A 15,042-nucleotide genomic window follows, 5' to 3' on the forward strand; every position below is an offset into this window, starting at 1 on the left:
GTGGTTGATTATGAATATGGAGCAATAAAAAGTTATATATTTGAGCCCAGGCAGTATCTAAAAGTAGAGAAGCGTTACTTTGAAACAATTGAAATTATATTAAAAACAGAGCATGGAACTTTGCTTCCATTTGAGTTTGGAGCGTCAAGCGTTACATTACATTTTAAAAAAGTGGAATAATGATTTCTGAAGGCAGTGATAATGATTACTATGTAACTTTGGTTTCAAATGCATCCAAAAATATTTTTCCGACTAATACACCTTCTCATTTTTTAACTAAACTTTCTAATGGTGTTAAGCTCGAGTCTGGAGGCTGGTTAGTGGGTCTGTCTGAAATTCATTTCACAAACAGTCTGTTTAATATTCAAAAAGAACAAAATGAAATTATGTGGACTTATTATAACCAAGACTCGGATCAGTCAAGTAAACAGAGCGGTAAAACAATCGTTCCCCCTGGATATTATTCAAGTGTGGAGTCTGTTTTACAAGTTTTAAATCAAGATAGTAGTGTAATTGGGCCGTTTCAAAGTCGTACTTAGTAGGTATTGTTTTTTTTTTATCAATTGAATATCATTTTTTGACATATTTTGACAATTTTTTGTCGATGTTTTAGCGTTTGACGATTTTTCAGTGCAATTTTCACCGCATCTCATTTTTTTCCCACTCGTACTTGGTAGGTATGCATTTGTAGCCTCTTTTTTATCAATTGAAAATCAGTTTTTGACATATTTTGACAAATTTTTGTCGATGTTTTAGCGTTTAGCGATGTTTTTGTAAAATTTCCTATTTTTCCCTTTTTTCCCACTCGTACTTGGCACGAATGCCACGATCTTACGTGATATAACTTAACCTATTCATTTTTTTTTTCGTGCTAAACTACACGAGAGCCTCTATGTGCTTTGACCTACTTTAGAGTAGAACCATAAAGACAGAGCTGCAACCGAAAGTGAGGCTCGAAGTGAGGCTCGGTGATGCTCGACTTAATAGTTTGCTCTTGTAAGACATAAGCCTTATTTTCTCGCAGTGTTGCCAACATTTTACTCGAAATAAAATCACCAAGGTTTTTTTTCTTGGTCTAACCTATGTTATTGAACTGCGTCGTCACGTCCAAACCTGCATGACTTCCGAACACTATTGGTTTTATTCATATTTTTTCTTACGTATAGGTGTATATGATGAATCCCCAAACAGATTTTTCCTAAGTCTTACTGTTTCCAAGATAACCCCACTTCCGGTTGCCATTTTGGATTTCTGAACATAGGTTCTATTCATATTTTTTCTCACGTATAGGTGTACCTGATGAATCTGCAAACAGATTTTTCCTAAGTCTTACAGTTTCCAAGATAACCCCACTTCCGGTCGCCATTTTGGATTTCCGAACATAGGTTCTATTCATATTTTACTTACATATAGGTGTACGTGATGAATCCGCAAACAGATTTTTTCTAAGTCTTACCGTTTCAAAGATAACCCCACTTCCGGTCGCCATTTTGGATTTCCGAGCATAGGTTCTATTCATATTTTACTTACATATAGGCGTACATGACGAATCCGCAAACAGATTTTTCCTAAGTCTCACCGTTTCCAAGATAACTAGTAGTGCAATCAAGCCGGTTCACCAACCGAAAATGGGGCTCGGTGGGGCTCGGTGGGGCTCGCCAAACCTCAAAAACTTATTTTCTCTCCACGTTCCGCGCCTCATTTATTGCGCTGACGATGTTTCACAGCGTAGAAAACAGCACCAAAACATCAAAAACTCATTTTGATTATTTGGAGCTCACCAAAACCTCAAAAACTTATTTTTATTAATTGAGGTTCACCAAACCTCAAAAACTCTCATTTTCTCTCTATGTTCAGCGCCTTATTTATTGCGCTGACACAACGTGATGAGTAAATAATGCAGTCTCTTATTCTTGAAGGATGAATGCATTTTATCGTAATTTTCCAAGCCCCGGTCAAATGTTTGTATATCGTGACCTTTGTAAACCTCTCTCTCGGGAACGATGTGCCACACACACACGCGCGCGCGTGCCTATATTGTGACGCAAACAAACAAACAAATAATATTTTTTTTAAGATTCTTGGCCCCTAACCCCACTTCCGGTCGCTATTTTGGATTTCCGAGCATAGGTTCTATTCATATTTTACTTACATATAGGCGTACGTGATGAATCAGCAAACAGATTTTTCCTAAGTTTTACCGTTTCCAAGATAACCCCACTTCCGGTCGCCATTTTGGATTTCCGATCATAGCTTCTATTCATACTTTTTCTCACATATAGGTGTACACGATGAATCACCAAACAGATTTTTCCTAAGTCTTACCGTTTCCAAGATAACCCCACTTCCGGTCGCTATTTTGAATTTCCGAACATAGGTTCTATTCATATTTTACTTACATATAGGCGTTCGTGGTGAATCAGCAAACAGATTTTTCCTAAGTCTTACTGTTTCTAAGATAATCCTACTTCCGGTCGCCATTTTGGATTTCCGAACATAGGTTCTATTCACATTTTACTCACGTATAGGCGTACGTGATGAATCCGCAAACAGATTTTTCCTAAGTCATGAATTGGAGGGTTCTATGGCAACTTATATTAATTCTCGTAAGAGAACAGAAAACGCACACACACACAAAAAAAAAAACAATACTGTGGTCACTACAACAAATAGTCTTCTTCAACCCCTATCCAACAAACCAAAAAAAATCATCATCCTAACTAGAACCATGTAACTAACATTGTGATGACTCATATTAAATACCTCTTAATTGTATTACTTATAAGGGTATACTATTGCACAACGTTTTTGCAACAAGTTATTACGTAACATTGTGATGACTCATATCTAATGCTCTTCGTTGTATTAACTATAAGGGAGTAAACTATTACACAACATGTTGCAACAAGTTATGACGTAATGTGATGAGTCATATCTAACGTGGCGTCTTCTGATTGGTTAATTATTACAGGTGTTTTCAATACGGTCCGCGCTTTTATTATATAAGACGGCATACACTGCAGATCAGTCAGTCTCGTGAGAGCAGCCGAAGAGTACGGACGTCCTGTTGCAGCGCTCCTCGTTTTTGTAAAAAAAATAGGTATTTAATTTTTTTTGAAGCTACATACCATCTATTATTTCAAGTTCAAAGGTGTTTCACGTGGTTTTTCATAGTAATTTCGACCAGATTGAATTTTGACGTGATCGTGCATTTTCTATTTCACCTCAAAAAATTCTATATAAATAACATACCTGAAAATTGTATCGCTATATACTAGATTTTTTGATTTCTGTGATTTTCGAAAAAGCAATGGCATCCACCACCAGTTTCAATCGTAAAAATGATAAAACTGAATGTGTTACTTGTGGGAAGCTAATCTCAAGGAACAATTTATCGGTACACAGGGCAAGATGTCAAGATGTAGCGAAACAGGTTCGAGAATTAATCGTTCGTCATCTTCTAAGTCTTGTGCTCGATGCGGAAAGATGATCAGCATTACAAATTTAAGTAAACACCTCAAAATTTGCAAACCATCGACCGAACAAGGAACATTGAAAAGAAAAATCGATGATCCAGGAACCGAAGCTTCCACTTCCAAGCAAATTAAATTATCCAATGAACGCAAACCAATTAGATCTGCATTCAACGACCAACTCCAGGATTTTTCAATTAAGTCAGAACCAGGCCGTGACATCCTTAGTTTCTTGGACGAAACGAAAACATCTGTACTAAATATTTTGAAAGATAAACTTGAAAACAACTCTATAAAAGTATATGTTGTTCTGTTTTCCGAATACGAGAAAGTCGATGGCACAACGAGTATTTTTTATCATTGTACAAAAAACCAGACACTTTATTTTGCTGACGTCGAAAATTTGGACAACTTCTATTATAAAGTTTCCAACGAGCTGGTTAAGAAACATGACGATTTCGAGGCTAAAGGGTCGGGATGGTCTCTATGTGGAAGTCCTCACACGTTAACCGTTTACGTGAACCGATTCTCGCCTCTTCGTGCATCCAGCTACGTCCCTCTTCCACCGAACATTCAACACAAGAGGGCTGTGTTAAATATACAGAACAGCGATAACAAGTGTTTTCTCTGGTGTGTGTTGGCTGCACTGCATCCTGTTCATTGCAAAAATAATCCAGAACGGATTTATCATTACAAGCAATACGAGTCCGAATTTGAAAGTGTAATGTCTGACATCGAATACCCGGTGACATTGTCGGATATAACAAAGTTCGAAAATCGTGCAGGAAAACGCATCGCTATTAATGTATATTCTTTTACGTCAGATAAATATCTTGTGCACCCCGTCAGGATAAGCGATATCGACGATGACGATGCTCGTGTAATAAATCTTCTTCTAATTTCAAACGAGGATGTTCATCACTACACGCTAATTCGTTCAATGTCTCGATTACTAGAAAGCCAAACAACCAAGCATGAACATTACATCGAAGTTTGCCCGAGATGCCTAACCACGTTCGACGATCGTGACCGACGTGATCATCAAAATCTTCATAGTCGTCAAATTGCTATCGAGAAACTTGCCGAACATAAAATTTATTGCGGTGACAACAGACCGGCTAGAATGTTGATGCCCGAAACGAACGAAGTCGAAGAATTCAAAATGCACAAGGCATTGTTGGAACATCCCGCAATCATCGTCGCAGATTTCGAGGCGTTCCTCAAACCACTCTCCTACTGCGAACCGGATCCCGAACTTTCCTCCACAACGGCGTACCAGCTTCATCAACCTAATAGTTTCGGCTATGTTGTTGTGCGACGTGATAAAATAAATGAAGCATATATATACCGTGGGCCAAATGTAATCGAACACTTCCTGGAAAAAATGGTGGAGGAGGTTGAGGTAATTGGTAGCGTACTGCTTACATCAAAACCGATGGCACCTTTAACTGAAAATAAACTTCAAAATTACAATTCCACTGAGGTGTGTCCGGTATGTGATCAAAGTTTCACTGATGAGAACAAAAAAATATTCCACCACGATCATTTCAGCGGAAACTACATAGGTGGAATTTGCAACATGTGCAATCTTAAAATCCAGAAACCTAAATTCATCCCCATATTCTTTCACAACGGAAGCGGATATGATTTTCACCACCTGGTGAGACATCTTGGCTACGATCCGAAACGTATAGGTGTCTTGGCCGAGAATGAAGAACGCTACATTAGTCTCAGCAAGCAAGTGTCGATTCCGGGAACGAAAACAACAATCGAGATGCGCTTCCTGGATTCGTATAGATTTCTCTCTGCCAGCCTGGATGCTTTAGCGAACAAACTCACCGACGATCAATTTAAAATAACTAGAGCTAGTTTTCCCAACGTAGACATAGAACTCGTTAGACGTAAAGGGATTTATCCTTACGAATACGTTAGTGATGGTTCTAAATTTAACGACGACGCTCTCCCACTTCCAAGAGAATTTTACAGCAGACTCAGAGAGAAAGGAATCACGGACGAAGAATACCAACACGCGCAACTCATGTGGGAGAAATTAGAATGTAGGACACTCGGAGACTACCACGACGCATACTTAAAATTAGACGTGACGATACTTGCGGATGTTTTTCAAGCGTTCAGGAAAACGGCAACGAATATTTATAAATTAGATCCAGCGTATTTCTACAGCCTACCGGGATTAGCGTGGTCGGCAATGTTATTCCAGACAAAGGTCAAGCTGGAACTGATATCGGATGTTGACATGTTGCTATTTATCGAAAGAGGGATACGAGGTGGAATGGTGCAATGCGTACAGAGACATGCAAAAGCTAATAACGTACACATGAAAGAAGATTACGATTCAAATCGAGCATCGAATTACATCTTCTACGCCGACGTTAATAATCTCTACGGACATGCCATGGTTCAGAAACTTCCTTACGGGGGATTCGAATGGTTAGATCCCACTTCGATAGACATTATTCATTTCGACGATAGCGAGTGTGGTTTCTTCGCAGAGGTAGATCTCCAATTCTCCGACCACCTGCACGACACGTTTTCGGATTTGCCTCCGACTCCCGAAATCAAATGTCCACCCGACTCGGTTCAAGACAAGCTTTTGTTAACATTGGACCCTAAACAGAGATACGTCGTCCACTACAAGAATCTCCGGTTTTTGATTGGGAAGGGTGTTCAGATAGTAAATGTTAGAAGAATACTAAAGTTTAAACATTCCACGTGGTTAAGACCGTACATAGAAACTAACACACAACATAGAACAGCTGCCACTTCCGATTTAGACAAGGACTTCTTTAAATTAATGAACAATGCGGTGTACGGAAAGACCATGGAGAATGTTAGAAAGCACGTAGACGTGAAATTAATTTCCGATAAGAATAAATGTCGGAAGTGGATAGCCGATCCTAGATTCAAGTCGAGAAAAATTTACAACGAGAATTTGGCACTTTTCAATCTAGATATAAAATTGATGAAATTCAGAAAACCAATTTACGTTGGCGCAACGGTTCTCGACTTGTCGAAACTTTACATGTTCGAATTTCATTACGACGTGATGAAACCCTTCTACAATGATAAGATATCACTTTTGTACACGGACACCGACAGCTTCATTTACAGCATACAAACACCTAACCTATACGAAGACATAAAAAATCCTTCCATGCTTGAGTATTTCGATACTTCTGCGTATCCTCAACCCAACAGATTTGGGATTCCATCTCGTAACAAAAAAGTCCTAGGTAAACTGAAAGATGAATGTAACGGTGATATTATTGTCGAGTTCGCGGGTTTGCGTTCGAAGATGTATGCCATGAGAACAGAAAGTAGCGTCACGAAGAAAGCAAAAGGTGTGGGCAAGAATACGGTGGAGAACAAACTCACCTTCCACGATTACATCGATTGCCTTTACTCACAATCGACGATACTAAGTATAGAACAAAGAATCCAAAGTGTAGACCACGTGATTACAACAAACGAAGTTAGGAAAATAGCATTAGATCCGCACGACGATAAAAGATGTATTTTGTCTTGTGGAATCCACACGTTGCCTTGGGGACACTATCGTTTAGAAAATAGTAAAAATTGTAGGCAATGCAATTGAAAAAAAATAAACTTAAATAACTATAACTAAAATAAAAAAAAACTTTGACTGTCTCAAATTATCACATACACAATAAAGAACTAGCAAGGACAATGAATCTTTTTGGTTTCCGAAAGCAAACAATGGAGACTGTACACCGCAAGGCAGATCATGAATTTCTACCTTCCATGTTATCTAAACTCAACGGCCTGTTGATCAATCAATTTTCGGAACGTTGCTTTTCTTGCTGGAACAGGGACGATTTCGGATTCGCGACGATCGACGTGACGAGGAAACCCAACGACGGAAAATACAGAAACAAAATCAACGACTTTCAAAACGTTGCAACGTTGTGAGAAACGTTTCTTACAACGTTGCAACGTAATGAAATTCGAACATGTAAAGTTTCGACAAGTCGAGAACCGTTGCGCCAACGTAAATTGGTTTTCTGAATTTCATCAATTTTATATCTAGATTGAAAAGTGCCAAATTCTCGTTGTAAATTTTTCTCGACTTGAATCTAGGATCGGCTATCCACTTCCGACATTTATTCTTATCGGAAATTAATTTCACGTCTACGTGCTTTCTAACATTCTCCATGGTCTTTCCGTACACCGCATTGTTCATTAATTTAAAGAAGTCCTTGTCTAAATCGGAAGTGGCAGCTGTTCTATGTTGTGTGTTAGTTTCTATGTACGGTCTTAACCACGTGGAATGTTTAAACTTTAGTATTCTTCTAACATTTACTATCTGAACACCCTTCCCAATCAAAAACCGGAGATTCTTGTAGTGGACGACGTATCTCTGTTTAGGGTCCAATGTTAACAAAAGCTTGTCTTGAACCGAGTCGGGTGGACATTTGATTTCGGGAGTCGGAGGCAAATCCGAAAACGTGTCGTGCAGGTGGTCGGAGAATTGGAGATCTACCTCTGCGAAGAAACCACACTCGCTATCGTCGAAATGAATAATGTCTATCGAAGTGGGATCTAACCATTCGAATCCCCCGTAAGGAAGTTTCTGAACCATGGCATGTCCGTAGAGATTATTAACGTCGGCGTAGAAGATGTAATTCGATGCTCGATTTGAATCGTAATCTTCTTTCATGTGTACGTTATTAGCTTTTGCATGTCTCTGTACGCATTGCACCATTCCACCTCGTATCCCTCTTTCGATAAATAGCAACATGTCAACATCCGATATCAGTTCCAGCTTGACCTTTGTCTGGAATAACATTGCCGACCACGCTAATCCCGGTAGGCTGTAGAAATACGCTGGATCTAATTTATAAATATTCGTTGCCGTTTTCCTGAACGCTTGAAAAACATCCGCAAGTATCGTCACGTCTAATTTTAAGTATGCGTCGTGGTAGTCTCCGAGAGTCCTACATTCTAATTTCTCCCACATGAGTTGCGCGTGTTGGTATTCTTCGTCCGTGATTCCTTTCTCTCTGAGTCTGCTGTAAAATTCTCTTGGAAGTGGGAGAGCGTCGTCGTTAAATTTAGAACCATCACTAACGTATTCGTAAGGATAAATCCCTTTACGTCTAACGAGTTCTATGTCTACGTTGGGAAAACTAGCTCTAGTTATTTTAAATTGATCGTCGGTGAGTTTGTTCGCTAAAGCATCCAGGCTGGCAGAGAGAAATCTATACGAATCCAGGAAGCGCATCTCGATTGTTGTTTTCGTTCCCGGAATCGACACTTGCTTGCTGAGACTAATGTAGCGTTCTTCATTCTCGGCCAAGACACCTATACGTTTCGGATCGTAGCCAAGATGTCTCACCAGGTGGTGAAAATCATATCCGCTTCCGTTGTGAAAGAATATGGGGATGAATTTAGGTTTCTGGATTTTAAGATTGCACATGTTGCAAATTCCACCTATGTAGTTTCCGCTGAAGTGATCGTGGTGGAATATTTTTTTGTTCTCATCAGTGAAACTTTGATCACATACCGGACACACCTCAGTGGAATTGTAATTTTGAAGTTTATTTTCAGTTAAAGGTGCCATCGGTTTTGATGTAAGCAGTACGCTACCAATTACCTCAACCTCCTCCACCATTTTTTCCAGGAAGTGTTCGATTACATTTGGCCCACGGTATATATATGCTTCATTTATTTTATCACGTCGCACAACAACATAGCCGAAACTATTAGGTTGATGAAGCTGGTACGCCGTTGTGGAGGAAAGTTCGGGATCCGGTTCGCAGTAGGAGAGTGGTTTGAGGAACGCCTCGAAATCTGCGACGATGATTGCGGGATGTTCCAACAATGCCTTGTGCATTTTGAATTCTTCGACTTCGTTCGTTTCGGGCATCAACATTCTAGCCGGTCTGTTGTCACCGCAATAAATTTTATGTTCGGCAAGTTTCTCGATAGCAATTTGACGACTATGAAGATTTTGATGATCACGTCGGTCACGATCGTCGAACGTGGTTAGGCATCTCGGGCAAACTTCGATGTAATGTTCATGCTTGGTTGTTTGGCTTTCTAGTAATCGAGACATTGAACGAATTAGCGTGTAGTGATGAACATCCTCGTTTGAAATTAGAAGAAGATTTATTACACGAGCATCGTCATCGTCGATATCGCTTATCCTGACGGGGTGCACAAGATATTTATCTGACGTAAAAGAATATACATTAATAGCGATGCGTTTTCCTGCACGATTTTCGAACTTTGTTATATCCGACAATGTCACCGGGTATTCGATGTCAGACATTACACTTTCAAATTCGGACTCGTATTGCTTGTAATGATAAATCCGTTCTGGATTATTTTTGCAATGAACAGGATGCAGTGCAGCCAACACACACCAGAGAAAACACTTGTTATCGCTGTTCTGTATATTTAACACAGCCCTCTTGTGTTGAATGTTCGGTGGAAGAGGGACGTAGCTGGATGCACGAAGAGGCGAGAATCGGTTCACGTAAACGGTTAACGTGTGAGGACTTCCACATAGAGACCATCCCGACCCTTTAGCCTCGAAATCGTCATGTTTCTTAACCAGCTCGTTGGAAACTTTATAATAGAAGTTGTCCAAATTTTCGACGTCAGCAAAATAAAGTGTCTGGTTTTTTGTACAATGATAAAAAATACTCGTTGTGCCATCGACTTTCTCGTATTCGGAAAACAGAACAACATATACTTTTATAGAGTTGTTTTCAAGTTTATCTTTCAAAATATTTAGTACAGATGTTTTCGTTTCGTCCAAGAAACTAAGGATGTCACGGCCTGGTTCTGACTTAATTGAAAAATCCTGGAGTTGGTCGTTGAATGCAGATCTAATTGGTTTGCGTTCATTGGATAATTTAATTTGCTTGGAAGTGGAAGCTTCGGTTCCTGGATCATCGATTTTTCTTTTCAATGTTCCTTGTTCGGTCGATGGTTTGCAAATTTTGAGGTGTTTACTTAAATTTGTAATGCTGATCATCTTTCCGCATCGAGCACAAGACTTAGAAGATGACGAACGATTAATTCTCGAACCTGTTTCGCTACATCTTGACATCTTGCCCTGTGTACCGATAAATTGTTCCTTGAGATTAGCTTCCCACAAGTAACACATTCAGTTTTATCATTTTTACGATTGAAACTGGTGGTGGATGCCATTGCTTTTTCGAAAATCACAGAAATCAAAAAATCTAGTATATAGCGATACAATTTTCAGGTATGTTATTTATATAGAATTTTTTGAGGTGAAATAGAAAATGCACGATCACGTCAAAATTCAATCTGGTCGAAATTACTATGAAAAACCACGTGAAACACCTTTGAACTTGAAATAATAGATGGTATGTAGCTTCAAAAAAAATTAAATACCTATTTTTTTTACAAAAACGAGGAGCGCTGCAACAGGACGTCCGTACTCTTCGGCTGCTCTCACGAGACTGACTGATCTGCAGTGTATGCCGTCTTATATAATAAAAGCGCGGACCGTATTGAAAACACCTGTAATAATTAACCAATCAGAAGACGCCACGTTAGATATGACTCATCACATTACGTCATAACTTGTTGCAACATGTTGTGTAATAGTTTACTCCCTTATAGTTAATACAACGAAGAGCATTAGATATGAGTCATCACAATGTTACGTAATAACTTGTTGCAAAAACGTTGTGCAATAGTATACCCTTATAAGTAATACAATTAAGAGGTATTTAATATGAGTCATCACAATGTTAGTTACATGGTTCTAGTTAGGATGATGATTTTTTTTTGGTTTGTTGGATAGGGGTTGAAGAAGACTATTTGTTGTAGTGACCACAGTATTGTTTTTTTTTTTGTGTGTGTGCGTTTTCTGTTCTCTTACGAGAATTAATATAAGTTGCCATAGAACCCTCCAATTCATGACTTAGGAAAAATCTGTTTGCGGATTCATCACGTACGCCTATACGTGAGTAAAATGTGAATAGAACCTATGTTCGGAAATCCAAAATGGCGACCGGAAGTAGGATTATCTTAGAAACAGTAAGACTTAGGAAAAATCTGTTTGCTGATTCACCACGAACGCCTATATGTAAGTAAAATATGAATAGAACCTATGTTCGGAAATTCAAAATAGCGACCGGAAGTGGGGTTATCTTGGAAACGGTAAGACTTAGGAAAAATCTGTTTGGTGATTCATCGTGTACACCTATATGTGAGAAAAAGTATGAATAGAAGCTATGATCGGAAATCCAAAATGGCGACCGGAAGTGGGGTTATCTTGGAAACGGTAAAACTTAGGAAAAATCTGTTTGCTGATTCATCACGTACGCCTATATGTAAGTAAAATATGAATAGAACCTATGCTCGGAAATCCAAAATAGCGACCGGAAGTGGGGTTAGGGGCCAAGAATCTTAAAAAAAATATTATTTGTTTGTTTGTTTGCGTCACAATATAGGCACGCGCGCGCGTGTGTGTGTGGCACATCGTTCCCGAGAGAGAGGTTTACAAAGGTCACGATATACAAACATTTGACCGGGGCTTGGAAAATTACGATAAAATGCATTCATCCTTCAAGAATAAGAGACTGCATTATTTACTCATCACGTTGTGTCAGCGCAATAAATAAGGCGCTGAACATAGAGAGAAAATGAGAGTTTTTGAGGTTTGGTGAACCTCAATTAATAAAAATAAGTTTTTGAGGTTTTGGTGAGCTCCAAATAATCAAAATGAGTTTTTGATGTTTTGGTGCTGTTTTCTACGCTGTGAAACATCGTCAGCGCAATAAATGAGGCGCGGAACGTGGAGAGAAAATAAGTTTTTGAGGTTTGGCGAGCCCCACCGAGCCCCACCGAGCCCCATTTTCGGTTGGTGAACCGGCTTGATTGCACTACTAGTTATCTTGGAAACGGTGAGACTTAGGAAAAATCTGTTTGCGGATTCGTCATGTACGCCTATATGTAAGTAAAATATGAATAGAACCTATGCTCGGAAATCCAAAATGGCGACCGGAAGTGGGGTTATCTTTGAAACGGTAAGACTTAGAAAAAATCTGTTTGCGGATTCATCACGTACACCTATATGTAAGTAAAATATGAATAGAACCTATGTTCGGAAATCCAAAATGGCGACCGGAAGTGGGGTTATCTTGGAAACTGTAAGACTTAGGAAAAATCTGTTTGCAGATTCATCAGGTACACCTATACGTGAGAAAAAATATGAATAGAACCTATGTTCAGAAATCCAAAATGGCAACCGGAAGTGGGGTTATCTTGGAAACAGTAAGACTTAGGAAAAATCTGTTTGGGGATTCATCATATACACCTATACGTAAGAAAAAATATGAATAAAACCAATAGTGTTCGGAAGTCATGCAGGTTTGGACGTGACGACGCAGTTCAATAACATAGGTTAGACCAAGAAAAAAAACCTTGGTGATTTTATTTCGAGTAAAATGTTGGCAACACTGCGAGAAAATAAGGCTTATGTCTTACAAGAGCAAACTATTAAGTCGAGCATCACCGAGCCTCACTTCGAGCCTCACTTTCGGTTGCAGCTCTGTCTTTATGGTTCTACTCTAAAGTAGGTCAAAGCACATAGAGGCTCTCGTGTAGTTTAGCACGAAAAAAAAAATGAATAGGTTAAGTTATATCACGTAAGATCGTGGCATTCGTGCCAAGTACGAGTGGGAAAAAAGGGAAAAATAGGAAATTTTACAAAAACATCGCTAAACGCTAAAACATCGACAAAAATTTGTCAAAATATGTCAAAAACTGATTTTCAATTGATAAAAAAGAGGCTACAAATGCATACCTACCAAGTACGAGTGGGAAAAAAATGAGATGCGGTGAAAATTGCACTGAAAAATCGTCAAACGCTAAAACATCGACAAAAAATTGTCAAAATATGTCAAAAAATGATATTCAATTGATAAAAAAAAACAATACCTACTAAGTACGACTTTGAAACGGCCCAATTACACTACTCAAGATCATATTGGAGAAGGGCTATTTCGATTCGGTTATAACTCGTCCAGCAATATTGTTGAGGGAAAATACAATGCACAATTATCTACACTGAACCTCTCTGATATTTTGGCTCTGCAGTTAGGATTCGAACCAAATAGAAATCTTGTTAAACAACAGCATAGTTCGAAACAGACTAACCTAAATATTGGTTATCCCCAGCAGGTTTTAGTATACACTAATGTACTCAGTTACCAGTTTGTAGGAGATACAAAGGCACCTCTTTTAAGAATGTTTACATTTTCTTCGGTCCCTTATGGCCGGTCACAATCTATAATATTTAACCCCGTTCATTATATGCCTGTATCGAAATATTTATTTGATACAATAGAAATAGTTTTAAGAGACAACACAGGTCGTAAACTCTCATTTGCCTTCGGAGATCTGAGTGTTAAACTACATTTCAAGCGACAATGAGATACGATAGACGTCAGTTATATCGAGATTATTATCTCAACCAGGCGGGAACAGGTTTACCTTATTTTTCCGGTCCTCCCTATCAAAAAGGCCACGGAGCCCTCGGTTCAATATTTAAAAGCTTGTTTCGTTTTGCTGCCCCTTTATTAAAACAGGGTGCTAAAGCAATTGGCCATCAAGCATTACAATCGGGAATGGAATTTGTTGGGGATGTTCTACAAAACAGGCCTCTCAAACAATCTTTCAGAGATCGTGTAAATCAGGCGGGCGAAGCTCTTCGTGAAAAAGGCGAGAGAAAAATTTCTCAGATTCTTTCAGGTAAAGGCAGACAAAAAAGAAAGGCTAAAACTATAAAATTCGAACCTCCATTTATTACCTGCCAGTCACGCAAAAAGAGGCGAAGGGTACACAGAGATATATTCGCTAATTAACTACCATGTCGTTAGTAAACTGTAACTCATCGGAATGCACAAATACAGAATTGGATTTGTTTTCTCTGCCATTAACTCAAACTAGCATTGAAAATTCTTGTTTAGTGGAGTATCGTCCCATTTCATCTTTAACTAGTAAAAGTCCAGTCGAGTTTGCCATTACTGGAGACAGTGGGGAATACATTGATCCAGCACACATTTATCTGTACCTAAAATGTAAAATAACTAAACCAGATGGTACGGCCTTAGCTGCCGATAACCTGGTTGCCCCCGGAAACAATTTTCTACATACAGCATTCAGTCAGGTCGTGGTTTCGTTAAATGACAAATTGATTTCGTCCTCTGCAGGGTGTTACGCTTACAGGGCATACATTGAAACATTACTCAACTATTCTAATGAGGCTAAAAAATCTCATCTCACTGCTGCTCTCTGGTATCGCGATACGCCTGGGAAATTAGAAAATCTAACTGAAAATAAAGGAATTGAAAAACGAATGAGTCTTGCTGCGCAAAGTCGGTCATTCGACATGTATGGGCGACTGTATTCTGATTTTATGTGCCAACCTCGTCTTCTCTTGAACAATGTGTCCATGAGAATTAAATTACATAGATCAAACGATGCATTTTCATTGATGGCCGCCGAAAATTCTTCTTATCGTGTAGAAATACAGGACATT

This window comes from Lepisma saccharinum, chromosome 28 (genome assembly GCF_977018435.1).
Source record: "Lepisma saccharinum chromosome 28, izLepSacc3.1, whole genome shotgun sequence".
Classification (NCBI taxonomy): Eukaryota; Metazoa; Arthropoda; class Insecta; order Zygentoma; family Lepismatidae; genus Lepisma; species Lepisma saccharinum.